This window comes from Psammomys obesus, unplaced genomic scaffold, assembly GCF_907164565.1.
Source record: "Psammomys obesus unplaced genomic scaffold, mPsaObe1.curated_primary_1811, whole genome shotgun sequence".
Lineage (NCBI taxonomy): Eukaryota > Metazoa > Chordata > Mammalia > Rodentia > Muridae > Psammomys > Psammomys obesus.
Genome location: NW_026594184.1, coordinates 3,649,821 through 3,668,879, shown reverse-complemented (window position 1 = coordinate 3,668,879; position 19,059 = coordinate 3,649,821). Strand labels below are relative to the sequence as shown.

The following is a 19,059-nucleotide window of genomic DNA, read 5'->3' as shown; positions in this document are numbered from 1 at the left end:
TCCACTCATATTTCATTAGGATGGTTGAGCTGAAGTACTGGGGTAATATTCTAGATGGATTTCAGAGTGATGTAGCACATATGAAGAGCTCAGGCAGAGCTTGGTTGGTTGCCAGGTTCCCTTTCTTTTAGTGACTCCCTCAGGGCCACCTGATAGCTGAGAGGGAAGGAGGTGTCCTCTTTGAGATCATCAGCAAAGCTGGAGGCGGAGGTGACTGAACCAGTGGTAAATAGGCATGTGAATCACTTTGGCTTGTAGGGGGGTTGGCCTATCAGCTCTTCTAAGATTCGATAAAAGAGCCACAGACTGTGGACCTGAATTCTTCATGTTTGGATATTAACCAACTATTTATTTTGTGACTTTGGTCAAGGGGTTTATGTTATCCATGGCCACATAATACCATGTGTAAAACAGAATCAATAATTGTATAGACATCCTAGGTTTATTGTGAAAATTAAAGGAGTTTGTTTTGTCAAGTTTTGGTACATTGATTGGCCTATAGTAAGTACTTCCAAACTATTAGTTATTATGTCCATTTGAACTGGATTCCTATGGTTCTGTGACAGAGATCTTGCCCACCGTGTACAAAGGCTATAGGTTCTAATCCCCAACACACTTACCCACAAAGAAAAACTGGATTCCTTTATACTTCTCATTTTTGTGTCTTTGAGTCTTAGTTCATGAAAGTTGGAAGGTGGTATGGATGAAGGTGATGACTCTTGTCTCCAAATAATTGAAATGAATAGTGAGTCATATGTCACATTTAAGAAAAACTGCTTTGGCTGAAGACTCAGTTATTAAAAATAAGATGAGGAGTTACTAAGAATTACCATTTGAGTCACATTCAGGAGGAAGTTTTAAATTTGCTTATTTTTAATTTATTGTGTGTGTGTGTGTGTGTTACACATATATGGATGTGGGTGTGTTGTCTGTGTATGTGCATGTAGAAATTAGAGGGTGATGTTAAGTGACTTCCTTTATTGTTTTATACCTTATTTTTGAACACAGAGCTTTTTCTTTAGTATACACTGGCTGACTACCAAGATGTCAGGATCTGCCTAACTGTCCATCTCATTTCTTAGATGATGTGAGATAATTCCACATCCAATATTTTCTATGAGTGCTACAAATCTGAATTCAGGTCCTGTGCTTGCTTAGCAAGCAGATTGGTCCCTAAATCATATCAGCAGAGACGGTTAACTTGAATTTCATAAATAAACCATAAATAAGGTGTAAAACGTTTCTACTGTCACTTTGTAGTGGCATTGAGTTCCTTAAGCAGTGGAGGACATCATTGTTTCTGCTAATTACTAGAGCAAATGCCCCACCGAATGGACCTTCACATCAAAAGAGTAAATCCTACCATTGGTATAATTGCCACTTGATTGTGATTAAATGGAAAAGTAGCTCAAGCTCTTGTTCTGACAATGATTTATCACAAGCCAGTTGTCATGGCTCATCACCCCAAGTATTCCTATCAATTCCCAGAGCAGGTATTCATGCGCACAGCATCACAGGTGTGGTGGGTTTTAGTGTTTCTCAGCAGGTCATCTGATGGTCAACTTGATAGCGCCATCATTTCTCTGCATTTTGGTCTGCTTCCTGCTCACAGTCCCCCTTCTATCATGGTGCTTGACAAGCTTCCTCAAATACCTAGAAGGAAGAGTACTTTCTGACTTTTGCTTTCTCAGTCCCATGAGTTAAGAAACCTGTGGACAGCTTTCTTCATCTTGCGGGTGGCCCCTCACTTAATGGCCTCTGTGTACCCCTACTTCAATATAGAACCATATATGGAAGGAAATGCCCAGTTTTTCTACACTTTGTGCTAGGGGTGATTGTTTTGTCCTGGGTTTTCTTTATTGGAGTCTTTCATCTGTTATTTATGGACAATAGCAGGACTTGCTATTCATTGAAACTCTTATTTTTTATTCTTTTTAGTTAAAGACATTTTTTCACTTTTTTCTTTCTTTATTTTTATTAATTACACTTTATTCACTTTATATCCCAGATGTAGCCCCCTTCTCCATTCTTTCCCTAGAGAAGGAGCATATGAAAAGGAAATGAAACTCTTATTTATATGTCCAACACTAGAAGGTAGACTGTGTGTCTTCAGTAGACCCTAGGCTATGGGGGCTTGAAGTAGGAGAGTAAGGCAGTCAGGCTCTGCACAGTGCTTTCTAATAGGATAACTACCCTAGTGTCTTGCCTTCTCATTTGGGCCTTAGAGTGAGGTGTGTTAAGGCTCAAGATTAACATTTCATTTTGCTTTGTTCTTCACCCTCACCCTCATGAAGTGGAGATAAATATGGTGACATGCCATTCACCTTGACAAAGTTCTGTTGTTTTTCTGTACTCAGTAATTCCTGGAGGGGGAAAAAAAACAGTTGTTAAACTACTAGGTGGGCTCTGTGTGTTTTGTAATCCCAGCTATAAGAACTCATACTAACCCACCTTAAATTAGAAAAGGGGAATAGGGTGCTGCAGAGCACTTTTCTTTTGCAAGTTCAATTACTGGTCAGGCCCAGTGCTTGGATGTGGAGAAGGAATGACCTGGAGCTTACTACAATTATGTCTCCAGGTAGGAAATGGAAGGTAGAATTGCTTTCTAGTTCTCTAAATCTTCTAAAGATAGCATTGGCTTGGAGCTTCACGCTTTTTTTCCCTCCATTTATTTCAGGAAGGTCAGCTCTTAAGAGAGTATTGGTCCCACTGTGTTTGTATTCATATAGTCAGTGCTAGTGATAGGATCTGGACACCAGCTGGTCCTAATGAGCTTGTACCTCAAAACTTCGGAAAGCATAGAAAGCCAGACCTTTCGCACCCTTAATCAAATTGTTGCACTGTTTGTAGTTTTCTTTTTTTGTCTTCAGCATTTTCTTTGCAAAATCAAATTGATCCCAGTTCAGACAAGCCTACATTAAACAATGTTCTCTTTTTAAATTTTTTTTATTTATTATTTATTACAATTTATTCACTTTGTATCCTGGCTGTGGCCCCCTCCCTCCTCTTCTCCCATTCCCACCCTCCATTCCTCTTCTCCTTCTATGGTCCTCCTCAAGTCCACTGATAGGTGAAGTTTTTTCTCCCCTTCTATTTAACCCTAGCCTATCAGGTCTCATCAGGACTGGTTGCATTGTCTTCCTCTGTGACCTGGCAAGGCTGCTCACCCCTCAGGGGGAGGTGATCAGAGAGCCTGTCACTGAGTTCATGTCAGAGACAGTCCCTGCCCTCCTTAGTAGGGAACTCACTTGGAGACTGAGTCTATGGGCTTCATCTGAGCAATGTTCTCTTAACCGTCTTTAGAACTTGTTAGAGCTGGTTGCAGAATGCAAATGCCACATTTCCAGTTGGTACTAGTAGGATTGCTTCTCCTCTCCTAGTTGAAGGGCTTTAACACGTAGGGGTAGAAAGCAAGGCTTTTCCCCCAAATTCTGCTCTACCTCATCCTCTCAATTATTCATAATGGTCTAATCCAGCCATTCCATGTTTGTTCATGTTGCATGAAAGCATTCCTGACTTTTGATTTGTTTTCATCAACTAGCTCATTCTGCTTGAAATTGAGTATAAAAAAAAAGTCTTACAAATAATTAATGCAGCCTGGGACACTCTTTGTGGAGGATACATTCAAAATATATCTTAAATAAAAGCCGGGGAAACTGTGCCTTCTGTCTTTCACCTGTCAGCATAAGAAATAGAATTCTATAGCCCATTCAGTGGCATATTTAATTAAGCAACCTGTCTGCTGAATGCACTGGGGGTTGTCTAACAGTGCTATTCACTCCTGATTTGGATGACAAAGGCTATGGTGAGATATTCAGCAGTCTGGTGGACTGGAAAGAAACTCCCAATTGGTCACACCTACCTATTTCTCTTGGCATGTTGCATTTGCTCTGATAATACAGAAAATAGACCTTTTATGTATTGAGAAAGTCAGTGGAAACCAACCTCTTGTCTTTTGCTCTTCCCCAGCAAGCCTTGTCTGAGTTTTGCACGCATTTACATTATGGATGAATGGACATTTAGTTGTGGGTGGGAAATTTTAGCTTACAAGGAAAAAAAATCAGGTGCTCATTTCAATGCTGATGTGGAACAGTTAACTTTCAGGCCATCATTCTTTATATGATAGGAGTTATTGCCTGTTCTTAATGGATATATATAAATACATATATATAATATTCAAGTAAACAGATTTCAAACACATGTCAAAGTATTACATCCGTTATCCTTCCAAGCAAACCTTTGGTAGAGATGCAATTATTATCTATTACTACAGATGCAAAAACTGAGGCAAGACTAGTAAGCAACTTGGCTGAAGTCATGCAACAGGAGGTGGTAGAATCAAACTTGGAATATACAGCTCTTTATCCCTACAATACACTTCCTTAACCACCCCACATTGGCTCACCAGAAAGCCCAAAGGGATTACCAACCCAATACAACCATGGACTGGGATCCCATGATTCTTAACGGTGCATAACCCTTTGAGGTTCTCTTCCAGAGAACCAGAGATTCTTCACTTTGGTCTTGGAGGCAACAGAAATCTCATGAAGGCCTTCAAACTTGATGCAAATATATGCATACATATTCTGGGGAAAGGAAAGAATTTTCACCAGCCTCTTGAAGAAGTCTGTGATAGAAGATCATTAAATTCCCTATGCAACCAAAATGCAGAAAGCACTTATTATGTGCTAGACATGAACATGATGCCAGAATGTGATCATGAACATGTGTTAGAATATGAGGAAACATTTTATTATTACCACAGCTGTAAGAGGTAGGTATCATACCCATTTAAAAAAATGGAAAACTGAGTCTAAGAGGTTATTTTCCAAAGGTTTCAAAACTAATAAGTGACAATATTTGGATTTGAAGCCCAGCAGTTAGGCTTCTGAGTTTTTGCCTTCAATCAGTTTTGAGAGAAAGTTTCTCTTTACTTATTTACTTATCTCCTAGCACAGTGCCTGATATATAGAAAACATTTCTCGATGTTCATTGAATTGATTAGAACACTGTTAACTCTGTATTCTTCTTAGGAATCATTCTCGAAGGTCCTACATATATGGTACACACACCAGCAAACTGGGCTGGCTGGATGAAAAGAATCAACATGATCAGAAAATAATTTCTCAGGGTTTTTAAAGTATGGTGGCTTGGCAAAGCCTAAGTATTGTGCTTTCAACCATGGCTCTCTGGAGGGTTGTTAAACTAATCTCTGAACCTGTTTTTCTGCTGACCCAGTAGGTTCCTCCAATTAATCAATAAAGTATTTCTGAATAGGGACTAGGTAACTTTGTTGCCTTTATAAACCTGGATGATGTTTTGTGTCCTGATTACCATACATAATTCTCCTTTTCTCATATTACCAAGTGACTAACTACAATCCCCCTAACTCTGTATATAATCCTAATTCAAATCCAGGTCTCTGATGGAGTTCTCAAGGGAAGATTGGAGGGAGATGCAAATCCAGTTCAACTGATGTTGAGTGTTGTTCAGTTTCTAGGACTGAATGTCTTAACAATCTGAACAAATGTCTATGATTGTGAGGAGCGAGTGCATGGTGAGTTGGCAAACCAGCGAATAACAAGGTTGAACAACTCAAGGTTTTAATCACCTTGATTACATGTTCCAAGGTCTACCGTTGAAGCCTCCACTCTTCCCCTTATTTTACCTGCTGTGATCTTATTTCACATTTCATTTTATTCTCTAATCACTGCCAATTAGAGCTCTGAGTCCATGCTGGTTCTGTTGCCTGCCTCTCGGCCTGATGGGCCTCTTTGTACCAAGGCATAGAACCCAGCTGTTGCTGAGACTTCCCAGGGCCCAGAAGCTTCATTACTCTTTGTTGGCAGTGAACTCAAAAGTTACTGGCTTTAAGCTTGGGCTTTCTCATGTATAGAAAAGCTTAATATTTGGTCTCAAAGTTAAGAGATTTTTCTCCTCCTTTTTTCCTAAATTAATCATATGCATGAGCTAATTATAATCCAACAAATATTTTAAGAAAACTTCCCTGCTGTAGTACCCTTGCACAAACTGCAAACTGTTTGCTTAGTAATTAATATGCTTCTTTTATTTCCTTTGAGGTGAAAAACAGTCCTTGACAATGACTCCCTACTCATTTGGTTCAAGTAACTAATTTTGTACCTGAAACTAATTACAGTAGTGACACCATCTTCTTTGATTAGGTCTCTCACTTGAAGAACTTAAAGCAATTTATAACTTTAGAATCTTGGGAGCTAATCTGTCTGTGGGCAGCATAGCAGTGAGCTGTTATCAGAAATATAGTTAAGCCTCTTTAGTCGAGCTCCTGTAAATTCAAAAGGTAATAATTCGGCAGTACGAAGAACAAATTTGGTACATCTCTGACAATAGAAAGTTGGTGAAGGGGTTATTTAAGCTGCCAAACAGAACATGCTTTTAGAAGTGCCAATTCACATGCAAAGGATTGGAATGCACATATAAATTGTTCCATGAATAGACTTAGAATTTAAGGGTTGAAATTCACGTGGGGGCTGGGGCTGTAGCTCAATTGGTAAAGTGCTCACCTAGCATGCAGGGGGCTCTGGGTTGGATCTTCGGTACCATAATGAATGACTGTTCTATTGCATCTCTGTTATCTAAGTGCAAAAAAGGTGAAGGCAGACTAACCTCTTCAAGATCACTTTGGGTTAGATAGAGAGTTTGAGGTCAGCCTGAGATACATGAGACTCTGTGTCAAAAATAAACATCATATGGCTGTTGTCAATCAATCAATCAATCAATCAATCAATCAATCAATCAAACATTTTTTTTGAGCAATGCTGTGATGAATTCCATGAAATCAGTTTTTAGATGATAGCTCAATTGAGATGTGATAAACCTACCATATAATTCATCCACTTAAAATGCAAAGTTTGATGGTTGTCACCGTAGTAGTCACAGAGTTGGGAAACACCATCACAGTTTATTTTAAAGTATCTGTATCACTTCCCAGAGGTACCTTGTATCCTTTAGTCATAAGTCTTACATTTCCCATCACTCTCCACCCTAGTCAATGACACTTGAAGACAAATTTGGATGAAAGAGAGGAGTTGCTTTTAAAAGGTTATTGCAAGACACCTCAGAAAGTGGTGCACATGCTGTGCAACATCCTAGACTGTCGATGCTGATGCTGAGAAGCATCAAGATTATCATCACTAAGTCTTCCCTTTTGACATCTGGACAATCTGCAGCCACAAGATGGAAAAGGAAATACTCAAGAACTCAGGGCTCAAAGAACCAGGAGGTGGAAAGCATGTATTTTTATCATCTTAGTTCACTGCAATATCAATTGAAGCACACATTTGGGGGATCAGTTTCCATCAGGAACCTAGATTCCAGAGTCAGACTGCCTGGATTTAACACTTTGCTTTACCTTTCAAGAACTGTGTGATTGCAGGCTAGTATTTAACTATTCTTTGAGAATCAGCTTCCAAATTTGATGCATTAAAATAATCATTGCAGCTACTGTTTAGGATTGTTGTGAATAATATATGAGTTAAAATGTAGAACATCGAACACTTGATAATTGCTATGTAAGTTTGTTGCTAAAAGACAGACAATTCCTTATATCCCCAAATATGCCTTAAATGTCTTCATAGTTGCCATACATGATTGCTGTTTACTTTGTGCCAAGATCTAATTTTAGGGAATAAAAAAAAAGTGTGAAGAAAAATTCTGTATACTTAAGTTCATAGTCAATTAAAGAGGCCAGTGAAGAACTAACTATATAGTCTTAAACTAAGGCAATAAACAGGAACTGCCACAAATGAAGACTGCATGAAACACAGAGTGTTTTAAAATGGCTTCAAGGAGGTAGCAGCATTTGATTTGGGTTTTGAAATATGAATCTAATTTCATCAAACTTAAAAAGGAGAGAAGCGGCCAGAATAACAGCAGAAACAGAGGACTTTATCTGCTCTGGTTGGACAAAAGCTAAGTGCCATCTCTTTATGTACTTAAAGTGTAGGATTTACAGAGAGGTCCTAGAAGATCAGCCTAAAGACAGACATGGGAATACTCAGCAGGAAATTGCTTGAGGATTGGTTCATGCATATTGACTCGCTTCTATAAACCAGGCTTGATAAAGTGCCATGTCCTGAATATAAATAAGGGACTCATTTAGTTCTCCCATTCTCAAGGAAACAGGCAAAAAGTGATGAAATAACCTCAGTAACATGGCACCACCCATGTTGCAGCATCTAGATTTAAGTTGACATCTTTCTCTATCTATAGTCCCCTAGAGGAAAGGACACATGACAGTTGACATTGACTAGATTAGATAAATGACCAACATGATTTTTACCTGAACAAGAACAAAGGAAAGTCAACAGTGAAGGCATGGTTTTCTAAGATATAGGTTTTAGTAATGAGCATAGTCACAGCCCTGGGTAATATCCACATATATGATCTGGGCCAAAGAAATATAAGAACCAGCCAAACTCAAGAGAAAACAACCATCTGCAGTGGTAGCAAAAGAAACAAGAGTCTTGGGCAAAGGGAAATTCAGTAAGCAAGAGGTAGCACTGTCTTGTGTTACAGAGAAACAATGTCTGAAGACTCAAAGGGGGCCTTTGTATTTTGCAACTCAAGAAGTTATATAGGAAAAGTAAACAGATCAAGTAAGATATACTGGCTAGAAATTGTGACAGTGCCTTGAGACCTGAGTGAAGACTGGAAAATGGGCGATGCTGATTGCAGACTATAGAAATTTGTTTGGTAAGGTGTACAAAGATGCTCAATATAAAATATATCTTAGGATTTTTTTTGAAGATGGACAATAGTGAGAAACCATTTTGCTAAACAGAATCATAAAGATGTAAATAGAGAAAAAATAGTGGGGACACCTAAATTATCTTTAATTTTTATTTTTCTTCATAATTTATTCATTATATATCCTGTTTGAAGCCTACTCCCTCAACTCCCTTCCCCTAATCTACTGAAAGGGGGGGTTCTCCATTATTGCCATATGCCCATAGCTTGTTAAATCTCATCAGGACTACTTGGATCATCTTCCTTAGTAGCCTGACAAGGTTGCATCATTAAGAGTGAGTGATCAGAGAGCAGTCAACTGAATTCATGATAGAGCAGTGCCTGATCCCCTCTCTCAGAGATAAAAATCAAGATTGAGCTGTCAATTGGCCACATCTGCGCAAGGGGATCTAAGTCCTCTCCATGCATGATCTTCTGTTGGTGCATCAGTCTCTGCTGGACCACCGGAGTTCAAATCTTTTAGTTTTGTTGGTCTCCTAAAGAAGCTAAACACTAAAGAGGACCCTAGGGAGGATGCTTAAATCTCATTCAGAATGGCAAACAGGGTAGACACCAGAGCAGTGGAAGAGAGGAAACATGATAGGAGTCTACTATAGTGGGTCCTTGGAAAGGATTCACCCAACAGGGCATAGAAGCAAATGCTGAGACTGACAGCCAGACTTTTGGTGGAGATCAGGAAATTTTATGGAGGAAGTGAGAAGTGGGATTAGAAGGATATGGAGGAGATAGAAGCTCTACAAGGAAACCTAAATGATATTTTTAAAATTTTATTTATTTTTACACTAATTACAGTTTGTTCATTTAGTATCCAGCTGTAGCCGCCTCTCTCATTCCTTCCCAACCCCTCTTTCTCTCCCTTATCTCCTCCCATGCCCCTCTCCAAGTCCACTGATAGGGGAAGTCCTCCTTTTAGGACTTTTCATCTGACCCTAGCCTATCAAGTCTTTTCAGGACTGGCTATATTGTCTTCCTCTGTGGCCTGGTAAGGCTGCCCCCATTCAGGGGGAGGTCATCAAAGAGCCAGCCACTGAGTTCATGTTAGAGATAGTCCCTGTTCCCATTACTAGAAACACACTTAGATACTGAACTGCCATGGGCTATATCTGTGCAGGAATTCTAGGTTATCTCCATGCATGGTCCTTGTAACAGTCTCAGAAAAGACCCCTGGGCACAGATTTCTTGGTTCTGTTGCTCTTCTTATGGAGCTCCTGTCCCCTTCAGGAGGAGAATGCTGGATAATGTGAAAGCTGAACACAGAGAATGGACTCATTGTGGACTTGAGTCCTTTGTCTGAGGTGGAGTGAGGAAGAGACATAAGAAAATAAGGGCTTTTTTTCCAACGGAGTCTAATATGTCTTTGATAGTAAAATTCAGTATAGGTCGGAGAGACTTTGTTCTTTTACACTATATAAAAATCTCATAGAAGTATCAACAAAGACCAATAAGAGACTATTCAATTCAAAAATGCATGAGAGGCAAATGTACAATAAGCACATGAAAAGATGTATGACATTGTTAGTTTTTAAGGAAGTAGCGATCAAAAATACATGAGCTACCACTTTATAACCATCAGGATGACCATGTTTTCAATGGAAAATATGTGACATTGATATGTAGAAAAACTGTAGCTCATTGAATACTGTGGAAAGGGTTGTAACTTCACAGAAAACAGCATAATTGTTCCTGAAAATATTTAAATGAATGTTGTACTTCTGGGTATAGCTACAAAAGAATTTGAAAGAAGGAATTGTAATAAATATTTGCAAGCCTATGCTCATAACAGCATGTTTCACAATATCCAAAAGGTGGAAGCAATGAACTTGTTCACCAATGGATGAATAGATATACTGGCATGCATAAAATAGGATATTAGTCAGCCTTAAGAAGGCAATACAGCAGGACAGTGGTGGTGCAGGATTTTAATCCCAGTACTTGGGAACCAGAGGCAAGTGGATATCTGTGAAATTGAAGCCAGCCTGGTCTATAGAGTGAGCTCCAGGTCAGCCACAGATATATATATGTGTGTGTGTGTGTGTGTGTGTGTGTGTGTGTGTGTGTGTGTGTGTATAATATATATAATATATGTATATAATATATAATATATGTAACATATATTATGTAATATACAATAATGTGTAATATATAATATATAATATATAATATATAATATATAATATGTATGATTTTTTAAACTATCAGATGCATAGAGTTGTCAGATTTGTAAAGACAAGAAATAGACCAGTTGCTATGAAGGTATGAGGTAGAAAGAATTTTTTTTTTGAGGTGAACAAAAGCACGTGATTTTATTTTATCGTCTTCATAACCAAATTGCCTTTGAACTGGATCACTTGGCCCTTTCTTTTCTTACCGCCACCCAGTTCAAAATGCTTGCATCTCTTAATAGCCAGCATTCTCTTTGATCTGCAGTTGGGCTCAACACACTCAAGTCACAGCACAGTCTTCTTTGTAGTGCTAGCATTTTTGCAGAAAATAGGCTTAGTCTGCCCACCATAGCCTCTCTTTTTCCTGTCATAATGTTGCTTCCTCTGGGCATACAAGGAATCCTTGCCCTTCTTGTACTGTGTTACTTTGTGGGGCTACTGCTTGCCATATTTCTTGCAGAATGCCCGGTGTGTCTTAGGAACATTCACCACCTTCGTGGGAGCAGTATTGGCTCAGAAAACGAGTTTTTTTTTTTTTTTTTGAGTTGATAAGATGAAAGGAAATTGTGGAGATGGATGCTTGGATGCTAGTGATGGTTGCGTGACAATGTGAATATGATTAATTTTCACTGGCTTGTATGCCTAAAGCTGGTTAAAGTGGTAAGTACTGTTGTATACCATAAGAGAGAACGCAGCCACACGTTCTTTGCACTTCACCAGGTTCTCTCTGAGTTTTTCACAGCCCCAGTCACATTTCCTACAGCTAACAGTTAAGAAGTTCAGTGTATTCTAGACATGTACAAGAGGTTTTCCAGTCCCTGTCTGTGTCCTCATCGGATGGCCTTCAATTAGCCAAAGAATGTCACAGGACACCTCCTTGAAGAGCTCCCTCCCAGTGGGACACCAACCCACCCATGAAACCTTCTACCCAAAATGTGTCTTGCTGACAAAGAAGTGTAGGGAGCAGAGATCGAGGGAATGGCAAACCAATCACTGCCTCAACCTGAGACCCACCCCTTGGGAGAGAGCCAGCCCTTGACGATATTAATGATACTGTGCTATGCTTGCAGGCGGGAGTCTAGTGTAACTGTCTTCTGAGAGGCTTCATCTAGCAGATGATGGATACAGATGCAGAAACCCACAGCCAAACAATAGGCTGAACTCAGTGTATCTTGTGGGAAAGTGAGAGGAAGTATAGAGGGAGGCATAGGGGTCAAGGACACCACAAAAAGACCTACAGAGTAAACTAACCTGGGTCCATGGGAGCTCACAGAGACTGAAGCACCAACCAAAGAGCTTGCAAGGGGTGGACCTAGACCCCTACACATGTTTAGATTTTCAGCTTAGTCATCATGTGGGTTCCCTAACAATGGGAGTAGAGGCTGTCTCTAACTCTGTTGCCTGCCTTTGGATGCCTTCTCTTAGTTGGGCTGCCTTGTCTGGCTTCAGTGGGAGAGGATGTGCTTACTCCTACTGTGACTTGGGGTGCCAGGGAGGGTTGGTACCTCTTGGGGACCTCCCCTTCTCAGAGAAGAAAGAGTAGGAGGAACAGGCAGGGATGTGAGGGCAGGACTGGGAGAAGAAGAGGGTGGGTGATTTAATCAGGTTATAAAGTGATTAGGTAAATAAATAAATGGAAGAAATAAAAAACAAAACAAATGAAGAGCTTCCTCCCAGGAGAACTGTGATTCCGTTAGCTCACACTTTCTCAGTGGTGCTTACATACTGGTGAAATGATTAACATGAATGAGAAACAATAATGTGGAGATCTCATTCAAAACATAGATTCATAAAATCATCCCTCCCGCTAAGTTAACGCAGCAAGAGCCCTAATTGTTTTGTGTACAAGGGCCTACGCCAAGACTCCGTGACTGATAAGTTGCTTTTTTGTTTGCGAGAAGTCTTATTATATAGCCTAGACAGGCCTCAGGCTCATGATGATCCTGCCTCACCCTCCTGAATACTGGGTTACAGGTGTGCACAACCTCACACAGCTCTGTTTATTACTATTTATTTTAGGAATTGGCTGGATGAATTAGATGCAAGCTTGTTTAATCATAGCTAGGCTAGCTCATCAGTAGGTTAGGATAAGTTTAGTTTTTCTAGGATTGCCTCATTTGGAACGAATTGAATCTGTTCCATTTTAGTGGCTCCTGCTGCCCCCAGATCCCAAGTCAATCCACATTTGTCCTCAAGGTGTGGACCAGGTTTAAGGAAAACCTCCTATTCATGAGTAGGCATGTACTTGAACTTTTCTAGTCTCTGCCTATTCTATCTCCTCGTTCGCTGACATCCAGTCTCCCAAAGCATGTCACATGGCACAGTTCCAATTCAGAGTGGGTGGGGTTGACAATGTAAAAAGAGCAAAGTGCAAAGGACTAGAAAGGCCACTAATGGCGCTTATCAGTGCAGTTAATAAAGTATAGTAGGATTAAGTAAAATCCAAGAATCTGCCTTTTGGCAAGCATACCATAGTCATTCAGATTCAAAAGATCCATTGGCAACATCTTTTAAATATTAGTCTAGTATCTTGGTACTAAGACTGGAACTGGCATGATGGTCAGAAAAATGGAGGTTGTAAGTGGGTTGCTGTATTCCTTTTCATCACTCCAGCTTTTGATTCCTGTGTTTTGGTCTCTTAACGGTGGAGGCTTAAACTAAAGTTGTGTATGCTTTACAATAATCTTTTATGATCATTTATTTGTTACAAAAGAGAACACAGTTGGGGTAAAGCTGATAAAATTATTTTTTTAATGCAGGCCAGGAAGAACTGTTGGTTTGTTTTGTGTTGCCCTTTACGATATGTCTCTCTGTCCAGCAGAGACTCATAGTAATGTAAATGAAGCATCCAGATGCTTTATGGGCCATGTGATCGGATCATAATGTTGGAGCTGTTGCTTGCATAAAACCTTTCTCAGAATAGTAATCCAAGCAAATGAGTATGGGCTGGAAGAAAATGAAAAGTAGGAAAAGCAGGAAAAAGATGAAAGTACAGTCATTCAGTCAGTTGTATGAGCTTTTTGTCATGAAGACTCTTAGATAAGATGTGGGATTAGAGACCTGTCACTATTTCCTCAGCTCTATAAAGGCAGGGACCAAAACAGTCTTGTAACCTTGATGTAAATTATGGTGCCTGCCTCCTAGTCAGTGCTTAAAACATGTTTGTTTGAATGAGTTTCTGGGATCTGTTCTCAGAGATTCTGAAAGAACAGGGTAATCATTCTTCCTCACACTCTGGTCCCCAAACTGCATCAGTTTCATTTACAGAGTTGCTTCAAATTGCCATTGCTTGGGCCCCACTTCCCACTCTAGGCATTTGATCCCTGAGAAACTGTAATTTACATGTTGGTGAAATGTAAAGAATAGATGCAGCTGTTGCTTATTTACTCTTGCCTGAATGGAATCCCAGCTTAAATAACTACTACAGGAAAGGAAAGTTCCAAGATATTGACCTGAGACCGAAGTAGCATAAGAGACCCAAATGGATAGAATTAGGATCAGGGGTCTTTTAGCTATTAAATGTCAATTGGCCATTCTTTGGCATATTTTCCCTGGGTTACCAAAATTTAAAGTAACATCATATTACCATCTTCTTTATAATAATAGATAGTTCAGTCTTAACTGCCAGAGCAATGATGCAGCCCTGGACTTCTCTAACCTGTCATTTGCTTGTAGAAGCCCCTCTTCTCAGTATTTTTGACAATGGAGAATGGATGTCTTAGTTTTTACCACTGTGAAGAGAAAGGCACCATGACCAAGGGAACTTATAAAAAAAAAAAAGCATTGCAGAAAACACGGCAGCAGGGACACGGGGCTGGAGCAATAGCTGAGAGCTTGCAACTGTCTACAAGCACAGGCAGAAACAAAGATGGAAAAGGAAAGAGGAGATGGAGAGGAAAAGGAGGACGGAGAGGGAGGGAGAGAGAAGAAATAACTGGAAATGGATGGCCTGGGCTTTTGAATCTGAGAGGCCAGCCCAGTAATACACCAATAAGGCCAAAGCTTCTAATCCCTCCTTTACAGTTCTATTAGCTGTGGACAAACATTCAAATATATAAACCTATCGGGTCCATTCTTTGGAAAGTGCTGGTGTTTGAAAGAAAATAAAGCCACTACAGATGGCAAATGACCTTATCAAATGATGTCCTTTCATGCACATGGAGTTGTGGTGGAGTGTTTCTTGGGTGGAACTACAGAAGACCAAGATCAAGTAATCTTTGCCCTATGAACTCCAGGTACTGGAAAATATAAACAAATTTGGCATTCTTTCCCTGTTAGGTAGAAAGACAAGTTAACCATGGAGGGTACCACTTGAAAATGGGAAGAATAGTTTTGTGGTAGTATTTGAGAGTTTGTGCAGAACACCCTCTTTCGATATATCACTTTTGCATTTATTTGTTCATCATGTATCTCACTCAGAGGTTGATTTTCACTTTGTTTCCTGATCTTTCGGAACAAAGGAGTAACGATGGTAATTGTTCTCCTGCTCTACAAGGGCAAAATTTTAAAGAGATCAAGGAAAGTTTGTAGGGACCTGTGGGTACCAGGATCTGGGAGTGGGTTAGGGAGGTGGAATCACCAACCCAGGAAACAGACTCCGAGAGCAGCAGAGTGAAGATCAATTTTATTGCACAGCAGCAAGCATTTCTATACAGCCTTTGGACCAATGGGGAATCGACACTAGCTCTGCAGTAGCTAACCATTCCAATGTCACTATGAGGAGGTGCCAGGCCTGCCAGCACCCAAGGAAACTTCTGTGAAGATAGGGAAAGCAGTCACCACCCTGTTATGGGCCCAATCTGAAGCTCTACCAGTTTGCTGGGATCCTCCATTTGTGTCACACCATTTGCCAGGGGTTGTGTTCACTTGTATGGAAGTCTTTCTCACCATCCACCGATCCCCATGCGGGGGCCACAGCACCCACAAGAACTCCCTGTGAACCAACCTTAAACCAAGCTGGACAAATTTGAGTCATCTTGTTAGCTGAAATGTTGCTATTTATCATTGTGAGCAAATAGCCAAGATATAACAAATTAAGGATGCAGGGTATCTATATTGGCTCATGAGGGTGCAGTCCATTGTGGCAGCAGGGAAGGCACTGCAGTGGAAGCAGCTTTCAGCTCTGACTCCTCATTTCTTCACATCCTCCCCATACCAAGAAGCATGGAGCAGGGAACTCAGGCACTTAACTACCCCCCCTTTTGTTCAATTGGTAATCCCAGTCCATGGTATGGTACTACCTACAAACAGTGATCTTCTATCCACTTTTTTTTTTTTTTAACACACAGCTAGACCCAGAGGTATGCTTCTTAGGTGAATCTAAATCTAGCCAAGGAGATGGTGGCATTTAATCCTCACAGCTGGGTGACTCCGTGCACTTTCTCTGAGAGCAAACAGTGTAAACACCTAGGTGAAGTTTGTCGCCTCTCTTGTGAGAGTAAGAGCAAAGGGCTATGATGTTTCTTGAACATTCTTAGCATTTCAGGGTGACAGCTCTTTTTATCTGATGCCTAGAACCCTGTGCCTTCAGTCACTTTCCATCCTGTCCTTTTACAGAGACTTCACTTTGGTCAAAACCATGCCTCGTGACTTCTCTATTTCTGGGATGTTTCCGCCTCACAGTGAAGAATTTATCAGCTGTTTCTTGAATCACTACATATCTCTTACGGTGTTAACATTTTCAATCCTCCCACACTTAGCAATTTTGCCTACCCTAACAGGTGATCTGCAAAGAGCAAAAGAAATTGAATAAAGACAGAAATCAGCCCCACCATTTTTCATTTCCTCTTCCCTTCTCTGCCACTAACATTGTTCATCCCATTCCAGCTCTCCCCAGACTCTGCTTAGTATTTTGTCTCTTTTATCTCTAGATAAATCAAGTATTTTTAATCTTTTGTTGAAAACCTAATAAAAATCAAGTTTCACCTCTTTGGATTTTAAATTCATGCACCAGATGTCATTTTCACTTAGAACCATTACATTAATGTCATTTCATTGCTGGAGTAGTTTCATGAGTATGGAGTTGGCAATTGCACCATTAAGTAGTAAACAAGAAGCTGGCCTTGAGGTCAGTCACATATGGTTCTGACCTTGACTCTACTATTTTAGAACTATGATGTTCTGGGAAAGCCATTTCTTCATTTGTGTGCCTCAGTTTCCTCATTTGTAAAAAGTCTTATGCTTAAATGTTTGTGTGAAGTTTAAGAGAGCCCACTGAAATCACTTAGCATCTATCATGAGCTCAAATGGCATTGTAATGGTGATTATTTATACCCATGAGGATCTATACAAGATGCTACATATTGCTCTCCTAGTTCAAGAGTTGACTAAAGATAACTCACAGGTGAAATCTAGGTTTGACTATATAATGACAAAGTTTTTCACAGTTTTGAAAATTTGGAAAAAAAGTCAAATGAAGAGTTCTCTGTTGTATCTTGGAGAAATTATATGAAACTGAAAATTTAATCTAAGTACGTCCTTATTGAATCATAGCATTCTCATTCATTTGTGTATTGTCAGTGATTGTTTTCACTCTACAAACACAGAATCAGGTAATTTTGATAGCAATGCTATAATCTTAAAACCTTAAATATTTATTATTTTGAAGACCCCAATTCATTTGACTAAGATTTTAGGACATCAATGAGGTGGATTTTTCAGAAATAATCTGCAAGTTATTACAAGTACTATCTCCCAAACCCGTATGAGCATGTTTCTATGTAGATTGCTTTAGAAGGGAAGAAATTATACAAGTGCATGTAAGATGAATGACGTGAGGCTTTTGTGGTATTTTCAGCTAAGGATTCTCTTTGTGTCTTGGAGGAATCAGACAGAATTTAGAAAGAGGGACAACATTTATTGTATGAGTTCATAGGTTTTCTTCTTTGACTTTTTTCATCATTGCCTCTCTGTGCACAGGAGAGAATTAATGATTAATTTCTCTTTGGAAGGTAGATTGAATTGTTCTTAGGTGCACTGGGACTTTAAGGAGTTGGCTCCCAATGTAGCACATGGAGGCAAAGTCTCATCTTAGCAAATATCATTATAACCTGCTCTTCCCCCCAACGCAATTTCTGTGGAGAAGTATAAAACCTTAGAATATCAAGATTGAAAGGAGCCTTGGAGATGTGCAGTCATGATACACATATTAATATCTCCTTGCTGATGTAGATACAATAGCTTGTTTGAAGGCAAAATATTGCACAATAAACAAGTTCATTCAATTTATTCAGCTAGATGGTCTTTGGTGGGGGTTTGTGTACTGGAACAAGATATGAATAGCCGTGAAGTATTAAATTTCATATGCTTTACAATATGTACAGCCATGGAGACACACAGAAGGCTCAGTTTGGAATTATGTGTGGCTGGGGAGAGTTAGGAATGTCTCTCATCTAAAGGCTGTTAACTCTAGTCTTGTGCTCTTCACATTCATCTTCTGTTTGGTCTGTGGCTCTAATAAAATGCCTTTTCAGTAGGCTTAGGTGAACATGGGTCTGAGGAGGAGTCTGACCCTTTGAAGAATGCATGTATTTAGCTGAGCTTTGTAGATAGTTTTGTTTCTCTGACAGAGATGAGAATGAGGCTAGGAAAGCTACCAGTGGGAGCTGTGACTAGCTGGTCATGAAGGGAGCAGAGGGAAGTACAGGAAAGCTGATGTTGCTGAAATCCTAGACACTCTGCCATCTCTCCATCTTCCTACATGGTGTATTTTGGGATTCCCAACTTGTAGGAATGTTGAGGTGATGCATATTTTAAACTTCCATTTTTCAGAGTTATGCTCTGTAATTCTGGCTACAAACAGCACATAAATAACAAATGGCAACAAAAGCCAAAGTGATCCCATGTGTATAGAGCTGATACTCAACGTTTACCAGACATATAATCCCCTGAGCTTGTACTACAGATTCTCTTTCTTCTTCCTCCTCTTTCTTTGATAGCATTTCACTAAATGACCCAATCTCTCACTTCCGCCTAACAAGTCTGGACTTCAAGGAGTGTACTGTTGCATCTTTCTTGTCTTATGGCAAGCCCACTAAACATCTGATGTGGATAATGACAACTCATAATGTTATGTAGCTGAAATTAATTTGTACACTGTAGTGATAAACTT

General features: G+C 39.8%; 1 pseudogene; it reads right to left on the bottom strand.

Moving 5' to 3' along the window:
- Nucleotides 1-11,090: 11,090 nt before the first annotated feature.
- Nucleotides 11,091-15,853, bottom strand: LOC129684826 (60S ribosomal protein L36a-like; annotated as a pseudogene).
- Between the last annotated feature and the right edge of the window lie 3,206 nt (nt 15,854-19,059).